General features: G+C 54.2%; 1 protein-coding gene across 5 annotated transcripts in view; it reads right to left on the bottom strand.

Moving 5' to 3' along the window:
- Positions 1 to 18,190, bottom strand: part of SLCO2A1 (solute carrier organic anion transporter family member 2A1) — a 71,089-nt gene that overhangs the window by 37,465 nt on the left and 15,434 nt on the right. For 2 of the 5 annotated variants that reach the window (XM_080410369.1, XM_080410370.1), the window contains exon 2: positions 656 to 7,540. The gene's annotated coding sequence lies outside the window, so the exon portion shown is untranslated. Of the gene's footprint in view, positions 1 to 655; positions 17,373 to 18,190 lie in introns of those variants that run through there. The other 3 variants (XM_080410371.1, XM_080410373.1, XM_080410372.1) reach the window with 3 other exon arrangements.

The following is an 18,190-nucleotide window of genomic DNA, read 5'->3' as shown; positions in this document are numbered from 1 at the left end:
TGGGGACTCTTAAATGTGGAGTGAGAGTTATGTGTTTGCAAGGAACATGGTTCAGTCTCCACTAATATGCAGCAAAATATTTTTATTATACTATATATTGATTCATTTAATGACTATGGCAACAAGAGTGCCAACACAGTTGCATAATCATCCGATATTTTTTTTCCAGCTACTTCTAAGTTTCATAAAAACTCCTTGTTTGGTTTGAAATCTTCCAGATTTCCCCGATACTGTGCGAGCGTGTGCGTGTGGTTTGGCTTCGCTGCGTAAGAGGCGGCCCACTAAATAAAACAGCCTGAATTTCAATAAGCAGCAAACCAAAAACAAACCAATAAAACCTGTTCTTCTCACATTCGGCGTGAGGCAGAGGCGGCTGTGAGTAAGATGCTGAGATTTGGCAGCCACCGGCCCCCGCTGACATGTGTTTTGTAGAGCTCTACTGGAAATTGGTTTTGACAGATGCATTTTTGCATGCCCAAAGCAGTTCAGATCTCTCCATTCCCCTCCTCCTCCTCCACAGAGGCTTTCCCAGACAAGACCACTGCCTCACACTCCTGACGTCCCCACGCAAAATACCTTTGCAGGGTGCCTCTTCCCACCGGCATCGATATTTAGCGGCTAGAAGCCCAAAGTCAAGGTGAAGGCTTGGCCGTACCTTGCTGCTGGCAGCTCTGGCCCCATCCCAGGTTGCAGAAGATGACCCAGGCGTCAGCCAGGGCAGGGTGGAAAGCTGCAATGTCCGTTGTACAAAAAGCGCTGGGGACTCTCTGTTTGGAGAAGCTGGAATAAAAACAGCGACAAGGTTTTTGATCATGACAAGATCCTCTCCTAGCTCTGAATGTGCGGTAGGGAAGGGCTGATTTTGAGCTGGTATCAGCGTCAACCATTTCAAGTCAAAATGTATTTGTTTTCCTTGGAACAGGCAGGTTGAACTGGAACAATGGCTGGAACTGACACTTTGCAAGGAAAGATTTTGTTTCATCTTGAAAGGCTGAAACACCTAGAAATATTTTCCAATGGAAATGACATTTTGTTTCTGCTGATGCACATGGGAACCATCCCATTACAGTTTCCATCCTCCGCCAGCCACTCCTGCTTCAGCAGGAGGGACCCAAGGAGTCACCGAACACACCCACGGCACAGACCGAGAGTGATGGAGAGCTCATCCAGCCATCACGTCCAAGGTGACAGACAGCAATCCAAGCAGTCACCATGGGCACAGCCCATGAAAACACCCTTTTTAACGAGGAAAATGGAGGGGTGAGACATCCAGTGAGATCCGTTTTGGTCCACATGAGCAAATTATGAGGGCCATAAGACCTTGAGGGAACGCAAACAGATAAATTATTCACTTATAATCTAAATGGGCTATGAGCAAGAAAACCTACGCACTAAAATGCAACAAGACATCTCAATTCATAAAACAGGTGGAGAGCAGACCTGGGAATAATTTTTAAAGCTCTTGATTTCTACCTGATGGGAGGACACTGCCCCTTTGCATCTCCTCCACAGGCTGCCAGAGGTGGCGAGGGCAGCAGCAGGTCCCTGTGAGCGCTGTGCCCAGGGGCCCTGGTGGGAGGCTGCTGAAGGTGGGGAGATCCTTGGCTTCATTTTTGTGCAGGTACCAGAGGAGCACTGGAAAGGAGTCAAGAATCCTGTCAGTTTTCCATAAAGAAGTGGGGGCACAGGGGAATTAAAAGAGAGTAATTCGAAAATCTGAGTGCTGCTTTGTTGTAGTCTCAGTTTCTCATACCTGGAGAGCCCGAGGAACCTCAGATCTCTCCCATCTCAAATCTCCCATCTCAAATAGCCAAAAAGCCCTATTCTTGAAAAGCTTCCTCCACAGAAGAAAGTTCCAGTCTCAGATTGGCTGCAACATTTCCCTTTCACAATTTCAAAACATTTCCTTTAGATCATGGCTTTTCTAGTACTATGGGATTAGCTCACATTCCTAAACAATCATTTCAGAGCGAAGTAATCTGCCACTGTTTCCTTTCAACAATGGGTTGATGACTGAAACTTTTTTTTTTCCACATTCTAAATTAACGTGAAAAGTTTTGGGTTTGAAACAAAACGTGCCTTTTTTTTTCTTTTTTTTTTTTAATAGCCAAACAGGTTGGAAACAGGATCCTTTCTTTCCTGTTGTCCTTTATTGGGTGAGGACACCAAGCTGGGGAGATGCTCGGGGTCTATTTGCAACAAGTTCAAAACCAGCCTGGTCACGCAGCCTGCGCTCCCCTGCCTTTAGCCACCACTTCTCCCCACTTGGATGCTCTGAGCGAGCATCCCTCTGATACAGCCCTCTGAGCACGTGTGACCCCAGGGAGAGAGGGTCAGAGCTGGGGTTGCAGGAGTGGTGGACCTGAGCCTTAGTGTGCTGCAGCCCCCAGCGTGCTCATGGCGAACCAGAGACGTGAGGCAGCAGGGCTCATTTTCCTGCTTTCGTTTTCAGGTTCTAACCGCGTGACCAAGGTTTTGGCCAGCATCTGAAGTTCTCAGTACCCCTAAGAAGAAAGTGCCGTGAGTCTTCCCCGAAAACTATGCTGTCCACAATGAGTACGGTCAGGCTCCGACATCCCTCCCAGAACAGCCTGATGGAGAATGCGCTTTTGCTCCCAGACCACCTCGTGACTCGTGGACCGCTGTCTCTGCTGAAACAGGAGTGACTCACCCACCGCATCCTTGGACCAAGTCCAGCCAACGCAGTCCTCCACCTCACAGGATTCAGCACTACGAGGCCAGCTTAGATTTAACGTCAGCAGAGAAACCTGGCTATTTATAGCTGCTCCGAGGAAAGTTACGATCATTGATTGACATACAACCAGGAGAGCAGAGCATCAAGAAATAAACACATCTGGTGAAGAGCTGTCAGCTCTGGCGATCCCTGCAGCATGCCTTCACGTGTGGCTGGTGCTTGTTTCAGAGCCACCCTGTCAGATGCCTGATTGATTTCTCAGCCAGGTATGCCTCCGCCATAGCTGCTTAACTTCACCCTAGAAAACAAGACAAGTATTTATTTTTTTACAGGGCTATTTTTTACAGTAAATTGTTCTGACAGCCGTGATGGAACACTCCTACATGAAAGAGCTCCTTTGACCAAGACAGATACCATGTTCCTGATAGGGCTGAATTTTCTCGCCTTAGAAATCACTTGTTTTGAATCAGGAACATTGTGTTCCTGTACCTGACAGCTGTACCTGGACGTCAGGTAGAGGACCTGCCATGAGGTTTCAATCCCAGAGCAAAAGGCATGGCTGAGATCTCACTGGTAGGAGCTGTACTGGTTGGCTGCAGAAAGAACCTGCTCCAGCCTTCTTTGTCATCCCAACACAGAGCTGGGAACTTGAGGAACTGTAAGGGGAGGCAAGCTTCAACGTAAAAAGGATGTGGTCAACTGTGGTCCAGTGAAGATCACCCAAAGTCAACCACTTCAAGAGTGAGCTGGCAGCTCAGGGAGCAAGCTACTTTTTTTTTGTTGTTTCCCTTGGAAGTGGCATTTTATATAGTTTCCCTGCACCCTGAACAAAAGGAGAGGTACAGGAGGAGGAGGAGAAGAAATTTTCTTCTTTAGAGAAGAAACTCTCTTGAGCTCCTCACCTGAAGGGAGGACCATGCACCACCGCTGTATGGGTGGGATGGCAGAGGCCAACGCTTGCGCTGGGGTGGGTGGTCAGCATTCAGGATTGCACAGTCCTTCTGCAGTTCCCTTCTTTCTTCAGAGCTCCTCATGGACCTGGTGTTAAGGAAGAGTAGCTTCATCTGACAGGTTGGTCAATGCCTGTCAAGGACGACGGAAATACACATGGACACCAACGTGCTCTGGGGGCCAGCTGCTGAGCCCTCCACAGACAGCCTTTGGGACGATGTCAGTGGGGGCTGTCAAGCCATCCCTTCCTGAGGGCTGTCCTCCTGCCGGTGAGGAACCACTGAAGTCCACTCAGCCCAGACGCCCCTTCCTCCGTGATGCCCAAGAGACACCAGAAACCCCGCACCCTTGTGCTCCCCTCGGCCCCATGAAAGGAAAAGCCCTGACTCACACCAAACGGCGTGCTGTCCTTGAGAGCTCACCAATTTCACAGTGAGGGATCATTTCCTCAATGCCTGTTCCTGTTGTTTGACCCCTGGCTTCGCTGTTCTTTCTTTTGCAAGGGCAGCCGTTGGTCCAGGTCACACCAGTGAGAAATGTCAAACCGGTTCTGGGAACCGCTTCCCGAAACACAGCTCCCCGCATTATCTTGCACCGGCACGCTTCTGAAATGGCCTCTTGACTGGAAACATTCAACTGGGAAGAGAAACGGGTCATCCCATCCCACTCCTGCCTCCTCCCTGCTCCTTTGGGGAACCACTGGAGTAAACAGAACCCTGCCCCTCGCAGACAGGATGACCAGTGGTGGGATGGGGTTGTTCTGCATGCGGTCATCACATGATGCTCGTCTCACCACAGCACCAAAGAGCGGACAACAGTGTTCCTCGTGTGACTTTTTATTCCAAATTTTAAACAGGACACAATAAGACTTCAAAGACAAAAGTAGTGGTTTAAAGTTTAGAATAGACCGAGAGGCACCATCAACACTTCCCCTTCCAGCAACAGCGCTCCATGGCCAGGAGGAAGCAAACAAAACAGGAGAAGCAGCCAAGGGCAGCTGTAGGTTGCTGAGAAGATAGCCAAGGAAAGAAGAGATGATGATGTCTGTCCCATGGAGACTCTCCAGACAATGACTGACTCATCGCTCATAGGCGGTATCTCTGGGCTTGGGACTTCTCCCCTGCTAGACCAAGCGAGGCAGGGGCTGCAGCATAGCTGGGATAGGTGGAGCCCAGTAACTGTTCCTCTCGCATGACTCAGGCTGTAAGGCTACCTCCTCCCACCCCCAGGGGCCCTTGCATTTGGGATCTTCCAGGGACCCCAGCTGCCCTCTGATGGCTCCTGATGCCAAGAGAAGATCAAAGGCACCTGGAGACACATCTCCTTTTCCAGTCCCACCAGGAGATTTGCTCCCAGGTGACCAACGCTGACTCAGTCTGGGCACAAAAGAAGCAACAGCGGTGGGAGGGGAAGATGCCGCAAGGAATTAAGACTAAGGCAGCCCCCCTCTACGCCCACAAACAGCAACTGGGTGGAGATGTCACTTGGTCCATCCAAGCAGCAGCAAGCAGGTTCATAACTCATCCAAATGAAGAAAAACTAACTCTCGCAGAGGTGGCTGGCACTGACTGCTGGCCAGGAGCATACACTCAGATTAACATCCCAGTTGAAAGAGCAGGGGAAAGTGTCCGCTGTTTCTGGTCCATGGAGCATCAGCCGGCCACCGCATGCCCGGTGCCAGCCCTGGTGTGTGCTGAGCTCCAGCCCAGCCCCAGTCACCCACTTCTGCTCCATTCCTGCCCGCCAGGGAGGACAGCGGGGCTGTGCAGGCGAGCTCGGGGCCAGAACACACAGTGCCATTGAAAACCAGCAGCTCCCCTCCAGCCTCCTCATCCCCACCGCCTGTCAAAGGCGCTCTGCGGTTTTTCAGGGCAGCGATGGAGCCAGACAGTCAGCACTAATCCTGACCCACTCCTGGGCTGCTTCAAAACCCACGCCTTTCAGAGGAGCGCACGGCTGGTCCGCTGTGCCTGCCTTTGTCCCTGTGACGCTCAGCACAAGGTCCTAATCCCACCCAGCAGAAGAGCAATGGCCTTCAGGGCTGGGAGACACCCCAAGCAGTGGCAGGTGCTGCTGGCACAGTGCAAAGAGCTGCGGGATACAGAAGGACTGAAGAGCTGTGGCTCAAAGCTTGACCCAGGCTGGGAGGCACCGTTTTTCGTTCGGATTCAGTGCCCTGCCTTGAACAGTGCTGCCCCTCCAAGAAGTGGGGGAAGACCCAAGGACAGGCACACCTTCCAGTCTAATGCTGACTTGTCCTGTCAGCCAGGAACTCTCAGAGGAGACACCAAGGGTGCGATACAAAGCTGGGCATAAGTAGAAACCAAACGGGCCTTAACAGTTAATTAAATCTGGAGGAAAGAGGGGGAAATCTTACAGCCTGGTGTGAACACAACCCATTGAATAAGCACCTGCGATGGGTACAGGCAGCAGCTTGCCTGCGCTGCAGGTGGTGCCATCCAGACGGACAAAGCAGCTGGCCTTCCCTGCGGTGGGGTGCCCTGGCCTGCCGTGTAACGGTCAAAAAACAGATGTTTGGGAAAGTAAGTGTTATATCCCTGATACAAGAAACCGAGCATCCTCCTCACAGGTCTTCAACACAAGAGGTGTTGAAAGGGGCAGGGGTTCGAGCTGCCCTCCCCTTCTCACGGAGGACTTGGCTCCCCAGGCAAGGACCCCACGGCCGTCTCCTGCCTCCTCCAGCCCGCACCCCCAGACACAGCCCGCACTGCATCAGCGCAGGCTTGGTTCAGCCAGGATGTTTCACAAGAGAGCCCGCCAGCACTGAAACGGGAGAAATCATTCTGTAAACAGCCTGCTGTTTGCATCCCCAGCTGGAAGCTGGCCCGGGACTCCTCGTTCCGCAGCGCAGACCTCCATCGCCAGAGATAAGAGGCTCAGCCACTCGCAGAGCGCTGAGCAACAGCCAACGTCTCTCCTGGAAGAACCAGCCATGGGAACCTCATCTTCAGCACCCAAATCCCTTCGGGAGGGCAGCGGGTCATACCCCCTAACATGCCTGTGGTGAGAAAGGCATCACCCTGGCACCAGCCGCGAGAGCTGGGGGGCTGCACTTCTCCCACCTGTGTCCCTGTAGGTTGTTCCCCTCCAGGAGCCCGTGGCCACCTCCCTGGGTGCTTCTGGGTATGGCTGAGCTCTCCTGCAGGTAAAGGACAATCTTGCAGGCAGGTGCTGGGCTGGGGTCGCACTGAGCGTAGGCTGTTCCAACAGCCTCTGGAACAGTTTAAAGATGCTTAACAGGGAGGGTATGGTGCAGCTGCAGCTGCCTGGGGCCCCGCGGGTGGGTTGGGGATGCTGTGCCTTGGTTGCCAGCTTGATCTTGCAAGCACTGCTGGGTGTCGCATGTCAACAGCGGGGACATAAAGACCTGGAGTCTTATCTGGGGTTTGATTTAATATGCTTGATAAGATCCTTCTACAAGCAATTTGTCATTCATTGCACAACAATGTACCCTGGTAAATCCAGCCCCTCTCCTGCTCCTGCCATACTGGCCAGGAGCACAAGACCTCTCCGGTGGGTTTCCGTGACAGCGTTTCCCCCTGCAGCACACGGTCCCTTTCCATCTACGAGACAACACAACTTCACAGAAGCAGCATCTTCTTATGGCACAGAGAAAACCTGACATATACAGGGTGAGAAGATGGAAAGAAGCGCAGTAGCTCATTGCAGCAGAGCCTTCCCCACCGCGCAGTGCCAAGTCTCAGATGTTTCTTACCCTCTTTCGCAACCTCCACCCCAGGAAGCCTCACCTGTACTGCTGGCATTTCTCCACTCCAGGTGCCAGGTCAGGGTCTTACTTCAAGCCTCCCCAGAGTAACTCCCCTTTTTCTTGGGCCAGGTGACACTGGGACATCTCTCACCATCTCCTGCAGCCTGCGGAGTCCAAGAAGAAAGGTAAACAGGACACTCGTCAGGCTCAAACAGAGGGTGTGTGCCCTTCATCAAAAATGTCTTTGGAAAGGATGACTGGAATGCTGGTATGGTTTCCTCTGTTTGTCTGACGGGGGAATTTCCCCTTATCGCTGACAGGGTTTGGACCAGGACCAGATGAAGAGGTGGCTGTACGCTGCCAGGTTGGTTAACACAGCTGGAAGTATACATCTGGGTGCTGGGTTTTATTTACTCCCACCAATACGTGTGTACAATAAACACTCGTGAGAAGGGTGGTCCTCGGTGAGGATTCAGCACTCGTGATGGAAATCAGTGACTGCAGCAGAGACCCAAACCAAGCACGCACCCAGGTAAAAGCGGGTCCAAAGAGGCATCGTTTTGCCACCAAATTTAACTCCCCAATTAAATGGGAATGCGCTGGGCTCCAGCACAATGGAAAATAGCAGAAATGAGACCAAAAACCAGGCAGAACTTAAGGAACACAGTGTGAGTACACACATCTTGGAAACAAGTGCCACAGATGCAAAGAGAGGGATGGAAATGGAAACCAGTGACCCAGTAGCACAGCAAGTGAGAACCAAAGATCTACCACTACAGCCACGTTCATGCCAGCCTGACGGTGCAGACAGTGTAACAGACACCAGAGGGGAAATCCCATCTGTCCCCCAGCAGGACATCCCATGGGTTTCCACAACCAGGGTGGGCACCTCCCATGCCTACGTGCAGTGGGGCTCCAGCACTTTCTGGTCCTGCCTCCCAGTGGTGGCCGGTGGTGGCCTCATCCAGAAACATGATCCTGGACCCGGTTTGGCCTGACGCTGCCTGTATCCTACCCAGCTGGTCCGACTCCAGGCAAACAGAGAACGCACAGGGGGTGCACAAGGGCGTGCGCTCCTGACGTAGAGATGGAGCGATAGGGATGTCACCGTGTTTTCGGTTAAGCATTGCGCACTGGGCAATTATCATGCCTCGCTGTTTGAAATGTTCATTTCACGCGTGTCTTGAGCTTTGCCTGCCAGAGCAGAAATCCCACTAACGCCAGGCGGTTATCTGTGCTGCCACTATCACAGACCGCAGGCAAATCACCTCCCCTCCCCATCCTTCCTCCGCTTACCGAACAGGTCAGGGCCGGGAAGACGCACAGGGATGCGATAAGAAACGCCTGCACGCCGTTAGCAGGGGCGGAGATGCAGACTCCCCTGCTGCTGCTGCAAGCTTGCCTCTGCCACCAGCAGTGGCCCCAGCAGCCACGGGTCACCATAGGAATCTGGCATCCCCAAAGGACCGGGGCTGAGATGCTGCCGCCTCTAGGAAGTGAGGGACTGGAAGAAATCCCAGCATTATTTTTTGCTTTGGGAGGAAAAATGAAAACACATCATGGAGACGGGCTATTTTAAACTCACTCCAGCCTCTCTTGCCAAGTCTGGAAAGTCACTGTGTAGCCCAGAGGGTCTGGTGGTCCTTTCTTTTCTGTGGCAGATGGAAACGAGTGCGGTGCGAGTAGGATATTTTCCCTGCTTCATTGTTTTCAAGCCATTTTAGAAGCTAAGCAAATTTCCAAATAGACAAGCGGATTGGCATCACCTTAATGAGAACTAATTAAACATAATTATTTAGCCGGTTGAAAATATTTGTGCTCCACCAGGAACACCCTGCAGTTGACTATTAAAAGGCAGGAAGAAAGAACTTTTTCCAAACCAGGTTTTCACGTTGGTTACCCTGATGGCCAGAGCTTCTCACCGAGGCTTTTTGTGTGTTGTCCCTTAGAGAAATCAGGTTGGCAAAGAGTCTGTACAACCAACCTGAGCCTTGAATTTCTGGGGGTACGGACCTCCCTTCAGCACCCAGTTTTACAGTTTTAGGAAACAGGCAGGCAGGTGAGTGAGGGGTGCACCTTTTGTTGTCCCCCACCTTTTGTTTTTTCCCTGAAAGCTGCTGGATTTGGGGGTGGAGGAGGGCTGTTTTAGGGTAAATTGGTTGCTCCCAAAATGCATTCTCTGCTAGAAAAAACTCCAAAGCCAGGCAGGCATACAAACAATGCAATGGAGTAATTTTGACTAAGTCGGTAAGTCTTATCAGATGATCTCAGTTTATAGGGAAGGCCATTTCTCAGAAGCAAACGGCAAGGGAGATGTCGGCCCCTGGCCTGGAGAAATGGATGAGCGCTGAGGTAAGCTATTAGTTATTAGGAGGATTAAGCAGCTTGGTTTGCAGTGAATTCGCACTTATATACATTACTTTCCTCCTCTGCATCCCACAGCTCTGCCTCTGTTTCCCTGCAATCCCCGTTGTGACAGCAGGGACACGGCAGCATGCCACCAGCAATACTTGGTGGCCCAGGCAGCAAACGATGGGGAGATCCTCCTCACCCCTCTCTCCTTGGGATGCTTCTGCATCTCTTCCATCTGCTCAGTCGCTCTGTTTCGGGGAGCTGAATCATCCCTGAACCCTCTGCAACTCGATCAAGGGGATCTCTTGGCATCCCGCGTTCCAGACGGGCAGGGCAAGCGTGGCACGCTGGGGTCAGTGCTGGCCAGCCTGGCAGCTCCGGCAGAAGAGAGGGGAAACTGCCTGCGCACGCCCTGGGGCTGCCCAAAACGGGGGGAGCCATGAGCAGAAAGGCTGGGCTGGGTTCTCAGTGCCAGCTGTGCTCTTTCCAGAACTGAAACAACAAGAAGAAGGAATTGCATGTTGCAGAAGGACTGAGGCACGCAGGCAGAGCACACCAGTGAGCACCCCGGCCTTGGGCAGGCTTTGCCTAGCAAGACGCCTGGGACCGGTGTGAACAACAGTGAAGCCAAAACGCACGGACCCTCAGATCTCAGGCTCTGCACAGTCCACCCTCCGTGGAAAAAAATACAATTTTTAATGAAAAAAAAAAAAAAACAAACCTCCAGGTCGCCACCCCTCCGACATGCGGGGCTGGTTTGGGACAGGACCTGCTGCAGCCCCACCTTCCGTAGAGATCTCCGGCCACACCAGTCCCCTTCTCCCCAAGGCCACCTACACCCCATCCCACAGTCCTTGCAGCCACTGCCTCCCCCCGCCCGTCCCCTCTCACCCCAGGCACAGACCCCCTCTCAGGGCAACAGAAGCCAGGCAAACCATGGCTGATGCCCTCAGTTCCCTCCTTCTCTGTTCCCAGAGACTTCACAACCACCACGCACGTGTGAAGCCTCGTCTTCCTTGGCCATTGCTTAGAGCAAAGAGGTACCGCTGCCTGCGGAGGGAAGGAGCCGATGCTCCAGCCCGGGCACCCCTCTCCCCTCTCCCAGCTGCTCTCCCTCCCCAGTTGCTGCTCCGAAGGCTTTCAGCCGCCCTGACTCCCTTATTGGCTGCTGGATGAGCTTACGCAAGACTTCACGCAGGCTTGCTTCTGATGAAGCCCTATTAAAACTAGGTAAAATAACCAAAAATAATCAGGTTTCTAACTCTATTACAAAAGATAACAACTTCCAATCTGGCTGTCAAAGGCTTTCAGTCCCTTCTCCAGTCTGGCCGCAGTATCCTTGAAAGGTGAGGGAGCTCCTGAGGGAACAGCCAAGCCAAACCTCCTCCTGGGCTCTGCCCATCACCTCTGGGCAACAAGCAGCCCTTAAGCAAAACTGGCATCTTATTCCCAGTACAGACCTGCACCAGGTACCCCGCAATCTGGGGGTGCTGGCCCTCATGGCCAACCGGGCAGTTGCTAGTGGCTGGCAAAGCAGAACATCCTTTTTCCACCACACCTCAGCCGTTAGGAAGAAGCTCTCCGAACCAGGACAGGATCGACAAACAGGGACCCGGCTCCCACCGCGCACCCAGCCCAGCATCTCTTCTGAGCTGCACGCACCAGGTCCTCACCGTGGGCCCTCCATCAGCGGTGCTGCCCAGCACCGGCCACCCACCTGCTGAGGAAATCTCTCCGAGGGCAGGTGGGGCTTGGCCAGCCACCACGTGTTGCCTGCCCTGGCAAGCACCCTCCGTGCCTGTGCCCTCCATCCCAGCCACCCACCCACTCTCGACACCTCCTGTCTCCTGGGGCCAGCAAAGCAATGGGAGCTCCTTAGTGAGCAGTCGAGGGCATCTCAGAGCTTTCGGGCAGACAGCATTTCACAGAGGGGTTTAGGACCACCGGTCCCCACCAGCCACCAGGGAGATGGCATCTGCCACCGTGACTCAGAGAGAAAGCCAGATCCTGATAAGACCCGGGTGTTCAACAGCGGAAGCGATTCAGCCATCCTCCCTCCCGTGTGAGCGCCACGCCAAGCCTGGCAGCCCTCCTGGGGCAGGCGCAGGCTCAGCCCTGACCCAGGCTGGGGGCTGTTTTGGAAAGGGAACGCTCCAGAACCCCTTCAGCCTCCGCAACCCTGCCTGCACCAGCAGCAAGTTACCCTCTGCAGCGTTCAAGGGGGTCCCAAAAAATGAGCCAAAAAGAAAACCTGAAGCACAGATCCCACTTCGTAATGGGCTCACAGGGATTCAAGAGAAGACTATACAAATTCACAGAGGAAGAGGTAATTGCCACAGCTTTGCAGCTGGGGAAGAACACCATGGTCTGTGAAGAATGTCTTGGAAGGGAGCGTAGGATAAGGTGGGACAGGCAGGAGGACCTGGGTTGACCTTCCACACTTCCCCTGTGAGTAACGTGGTGGTCTCACGAGGTTGCAGCCAGGAAAAGAGGCATTAGCTGTCATTCCCATGCCAAGACCAAGTGTGCAAATACCACAACCTTGCCCCTAAAATCCAGGAGAAAGGATGTAAAAAAAAAAACAAAAACAAAACAAACCAGACCAACTGATCCCTTGCTTGCATGTGAAAACACCTATCTGATCCCATTGCCACCCTCCTCTCCTGTGCACTCCTGGTTGCACCTTTCCAACATGATCACTCAGTTCCCTGTATCATCTTCCCTGATGCTTCAGATGAGCACAGATTGCTTAAGTCATGGATAAACCACAGCACTTACCAACATCATCAGAGCAGTGGGACCAGGTCCATAGAAGCAAGCAACATCTTTTATTAATATTTCTAAACAAAACATCACCTCTCCTCTTCTCTTAAGCCTTGTCTTGCTAAAGGTGTGCATGTAACTTCCCATACGTCTTCCCAGCTTGGTTTCTAGGGAAGCTTCTTGCACACTTACGGTAATTTCCTCCTATTTGTTAATTATGCCAAGATATTCATCAAACTGTTTGCTGAACGGTCAGAACTGGTCATGGGTCTCCAAAGCAGGCTGGGCAGCTGGAGCGTGTCCTACATCCAGCATTCATCCCCCGGCTACAGAAACGTGCACGCATGAAGCCTCGGCGGGCACGTTAGCCAGAAGGTATCGCTGGGTTATTAGCTAGAAAATGTTGGGAGTGCCACTGACCCCCAGGGTGCCGGGTGAGGCACAGGGCTGGGCAAGAGAAGGTGACACACCAGAGGCTGCCATGGCCTCGTGCTGTCTTTCTTAGGGCTATGAACTCACATGCTGTTCTTCTTGATGTTTCCTTTTTTTAAGAAAAGTGATCAAAAGGAGGTTTTTTGGTGGTCAAGCGCAGTTTTTAGGTCTATGAAGAAAAACTTGGAGTTATGCAGTCTGAACGTACCCTCTGGACCAGAAACTCAAGCAAGAGAAACTCCATGCATACTTCTGGATGTCTCATTTGTTGGGGGAGGGCTGAATCACAGGATTTGACTAATCACATCGAGGAATCCAGCTTTCTACAAAAAAACGCACTATGGCACAATCACCGTTATTTTCCCTCCCAAGGAATAGTCAATATATTTCTCTGGAGATCTGAAAACTCAAATGCTTTGCTAAAACTCTTGCCTGGTGGATATCATCCAACTTTCAGTTTCCAAAGCCTCACAAATACATAGTCAGGAAGGAACACAGACCCACGCCAGTGGTGCAAACATAACGAAAAGGCAACCTAAGTCAAGTCATTAAGTAATCCGCTCCAATGGCTACTTACATGCTTTCACACTATCTAGGGGTGTGGGGCAAAAGGAAAGAAAACAACTTGGTTTGAGAAGTCAAAGCAGCAAATTACAGAGTCCTTTGGCCCTCCTGGCCATGGGCTTTCAGCTCTATGCACAGACCCAAAACGGCTTTCAGGGTTTCCACATCCCAGGTATGACCCAGGTTAAGCTTCAGGACAATTTCCACCAAGTTGCTTTCTAAGCCAGGAAAGAAAAAAAAAAAATCCCTTCAAAGCTACTTATGGTAACCCCTGGCTTCCTTCTCTTTTGTCTCCTCACTCCCCAGTTTGTTTTTATTTTTTTTAGTGAAAAACATCGAAGGGCATTAAACTAGTTCTGCCAAGCAGCCAAGCCCAGGGAGCAGAGCAGCTTGTGCCAGAGAGGTGCCTGCCACCGAGCAGCGGGGCGAGAGTAATTTCCCTTGCGGGAAGGGTTGACTGCATTGACCGAAGACCTCAAGCTGCTTGGGAGCACAAGTGCCGCGGCAGAGCGGACAGGATTTCCAGCTCAGAGAACAATTGCCATCAGGATGTGTTCTTAAGGTCACAAGTGGAAGCAGAAGCGTCAGCAGCTCAGCCTAGGAGCCGTGGTCTCCATGCCAAGACTCCCCAGAGAGCCTTTTCCAGGCTCCAAAGCTAAGCAAGGCTTTGCAAGACAGACACACAGGAGCTGGACCCAGACTGTTCCTGCAAGCAGCAACAACGGGTGCTCAGCCTTCCCCAGAGCGGCATGGGCAGTGTGGTCACCCTTTATATCTGCTGATGCATGGAGGAAGGATCAGTCCATAGCAGACCGAGGGTGTTGCTCAAACTTATTCTCCAGGAGAAACACAACAGGGCTGAGCATAAGATGGCCAATGCCAAAAGCAACTTGGGCACAGCTCCCAGGGAGTACCCTGAAATGCCCCCCTGAGGCAGGACAGCAATGTCCCACAGCTGGCACAACCTGGACAGGGCTGAACAGCTTCTTTAATGAGATTATAAAGGACGGGACAAAACCAGACCTCTGCTCTAGGCCTTGAGACAAGAACAAGAGCAGAGCAGCAGTAGAGACAACGTGCAGCTGCCCGTGCCAGCAGTCTCAGCTGGCGGGAGGGGACCAGAGGGGCAGGCGAGATGCTTACAGGGCACATACGGACCCTCAGCACGGGCAGGAGAAGGGAACCAAGGAGCGCTTCCCTGCAAGCTGAACGTGGAAGGTGGCATTTTTGCCCCCCATCAGGGATGTTGCCCAACCAGGCAGACCTGGGTGTGAGTCAGGCAGCAGCTCCCAAGGCTGGGCCATACTGCCGACGGGCGGCATCCCTCAGAGCTGTGTCCCCCCCCTCTGCATTTATTCTTCTTCTCCCCCCTCTCCCTCTGTGGTTTCAGCGCGATGTTTTTCTGCTAAGCCTGCAAGCACACGTATGCGGAGACTTGCCCATTCCTCCCCAAAAAGCCCCCAGAGCCATGGGATTGACGTCAGCCGAGCGCCAGCTGTCAAACAATGGAGATTAAGGCTTGGCAGGCAGCACCCAGCCACGCGAGCACGTGTGCCTCCCCGGGCAGGTGAGCAACATTCCCCGCCGAGCAGGAACAGGCACATTGCATCAACCCAGCTGCCTGCACCTGGACACAAGACCTAACCTGAGCTTCAGCGGGGGCCAAGTCATGCCCAGGCAGCCGATGGGGCTCGGCGGACCCCCCGTGTGTGCCCAGCAGGACGCCCCCAGGGCGAGGGCACCCCTTGCCCCGCGCAGGGCTGGGAAGCAGCAGAGCCCTGGCGCTGGTGGCTCGTGGCTCCAGCCCACGTAGAAGGTTAGCCTGCATGCCAAGAGATGCACAGTGCCAGGAACAGGCCCGGGGCACGATCCCTCCCTGTTCTGCCCAGGGCAGGGACGGAGGCGATGACATGCTGCCTCTTGCCGAGGTGTGGCTCAGCCCAAGCCAAGTCCTCGCTCCACAGAAACCTCGAGAGGTTCAGCCCCAGGGTTAGACGGGGGCTTCTCCTGGGGCAGACGGAGATCTGCAGGACACACGGTCCTGACCCGCGGCAAGAGCCTGGGCATCAGGGAGGGCATGGGACACAGCCAGGCTGGCACCGGCTTTGGGGAGCAGCTGGACCTTGGGAATGGGATGGGAGCTGCTCCTAGTTGTCATGCTTGACCATCCCATGGTCCCAGCTTTACACGCTAACCCTCCCGGTCTGGCCACTGGCACACGGTGCCTCGCTGCCAGCAGAGCTGCCAGGACCTGCCTTTTGCCAAAACAAAGGCAAGAGGACCGCAAACACAGAGGTCACCCAGCACTGCCTACGGTAACTCCCTTCCTCACCACTCGGCTCCCAGGCTGGGCTCGACCTGGACACAGCTGGGGCTGGGAGCCCTCAGCAGACAGGCAGAAACATCCCCGTAACCAGAGCTGAGCCCAAACTGAAAAGCAGAGCACCAGCCTTCCTCCCAACCAAACAAGCAAACCCAGGAGGGCACCTGAGGTTGAAGGAACACCATCTACCATGCCCAGAGATATGAACACACCAGGATTTGACAGTTCCAGCATGAACTACAAATCCTGCTGGGCTCGTGCCCTGCTTGCTGGGAAGATCTCCCAGCCTGGTGTGTCTGCAGCACAGGAGGTGTGCCCGCTCCTGCACCAGGAGCCCGCTGACGAGCTGAGTCTCGCCAGATGCACGAGGAAAGCATCTGGCTCATCCAGGCAAGACCAACATCGCTGCCTGGGGACAAGAGCACAGTGTCCAGATCCTGCCCCCTCCCCCAGGCTGGGAACCCCCAGACCCCTGGGGCAGCGGCAGGACAGCCAGGCTGCAGTGTCCCCTTGCTTGCACTGGCCAGGGCTCCCATAACTCAGGCTGCCCAAGGGAACATCCTTTGATGAGGTCCTGCCACTAACGATGGTGACACTGCGGAGTGACACAGGCTGGCCCATGCTTCCCCAGGGAGGAGGAGGAGGGGAGGGCAGTGGGGCAGAACCCAGGGCAGCTCAGCTGGACCAAATCCAGAGCATCCTGCCCCAAAGCCCCCAAAAGCTCTGAGGAAGGAGGACATGGCCTTGAAGAAGCAGCCCTGAACGCTACGGCACCCTCCCCCCTCAGGGTTTAAGGAGGCACACAGCTTGGAGGAGCCACCGGTCAGTGGCTCGCTGCTCTCCGTGAGCCGGCTAAGCTGATCTGTGGGTCTCGGGGGATGCACACCACTCCCACGCTTGCCTTCCCCAGCTCCAGGGCCCGGGACAGGTGTGGAGAGGTCAGACCCAATCCAGACGGGCCATGTTTGCTGGGGTCCCCGCCCTACAGCCCCGCTGAGGTGGGCTCCAGGAGATCTGCCGAGAGCAGAAGGCAGAGGTGCCCAGGGCAGGAGCTGCTCCAGGGCCAGCAGGCTGGGAGGGACAGCAGTATCTCATGGGCTCTGTTGACTTCTGCTCCCCAAGACCAGTCCCTGGTCTGGTGGGATTTGAGAGGCCCCTACCCTGCGATGCTGCACCTTCTCATGCCCTTCAAGCCAGACCTCCTGGCACGCTTTGCCTTTCACCCAACGTTATCACAGGGCCTGGCCCAGCATGGCCGGATGGGAGGGGAGCAGATGGCCTGTTCAAGTCCTTCCCATTTGTTCTCCCTCAAGACACACTCAAAGGAAAACCCTTGAGGTCACCGTTCTATTTTCATCAAGCAAGGGCATCTAGCACGACTTGCGTTAGGAGGGGCTGCACTGAAGGCAACACTCAAGGAGAAAGGTCTGACCGGAGGCTCAGATGGAAGAAGCAACCCAAAGTCAGGACAACCACAACTCGCCCGCCTGCATGGAGTATCTGCCCGCGGCTGATGGGATAACCCTAAATGCTCTGCACCACCTCCACCAAGAGGAACCCACACACACACACCAAACAAAACCAAACCCCCCCTAACCCCCCCGTCTCTGCCCTCTGCGACCCATCCCGGCAGACCGCTCACCAGCGGTCACGGTTCTGCCTGTGCCGGCGGAGATGGTGCTGCAGTGACTCACACACGGGCGGCCTTGCGAGCAGCTCTGCTGTGCCCCAGACACCTCAGCCTCGTGTGCACCCACAGGCCAGGCTGCCTCTGCCACCCCGCAGGCGGCGGCCCCTGGCACCGCAGCGTGCGCAGGCAGGCAGGCAGCCAAACCCCAGCCAGCTCCGCTCCCCCACCGCGCTGTCACCACCGCGCCAGATTGCTCTGCAGAGCGTTAAGCTGGCAGTTTTGACACCGCAGACCTTTGTCCTGTGCTTCTCAGTCAAGATGCTCCCAACCCATACCAGGAACAGCCCCAGGGCTTTGCTGAGAACCCATTTGAAGTGTCCGTATTCAGCCCCAGCTTCTGTAAGTGCCTGGTGGCGTGCTGCTCCTCTCCCAGGGCGCCAGTCCCACCAGCGTTACTGCGTCAGAGCTGATCTCTCCCACCAGGTTCCCCCCAGGAGGGTGGGATGGCAACAGGGATGGACAATGTCATGAGTCAACAGCCAGGCCCTCCTCTCTGCAGGAACGTCACTAGGGCTGCTGGCCTCCGAAGCGTAGGGCGGGGGGAGGACAACAGCAGAAGAGCAGAGCTGCTAACACAGCTACAGCTGCCAGCTCCTCGCCCAGCCACAGAAGTAGTGCAAAGGAACACCAGGCATCTGCTGCGGAGGTACTAGTCCACCAGCAGAGTAGCAGATGACCCACCGATAAGAT

The sequence above is a fragment of the Falco punctatus genome, assembly GCF_963210335.1.
Source record: "Falco punctatus genome assembly, chromosome: 13".
Lineage (NCBI taxonomy): Eukaryota > Metazoa > Chordata > Aves > Falconiformes > Falconidae > Falco > Falco punctatus.
This window is presented reverse-complemented; position numbering and strand designations above follow the sequence as displayed.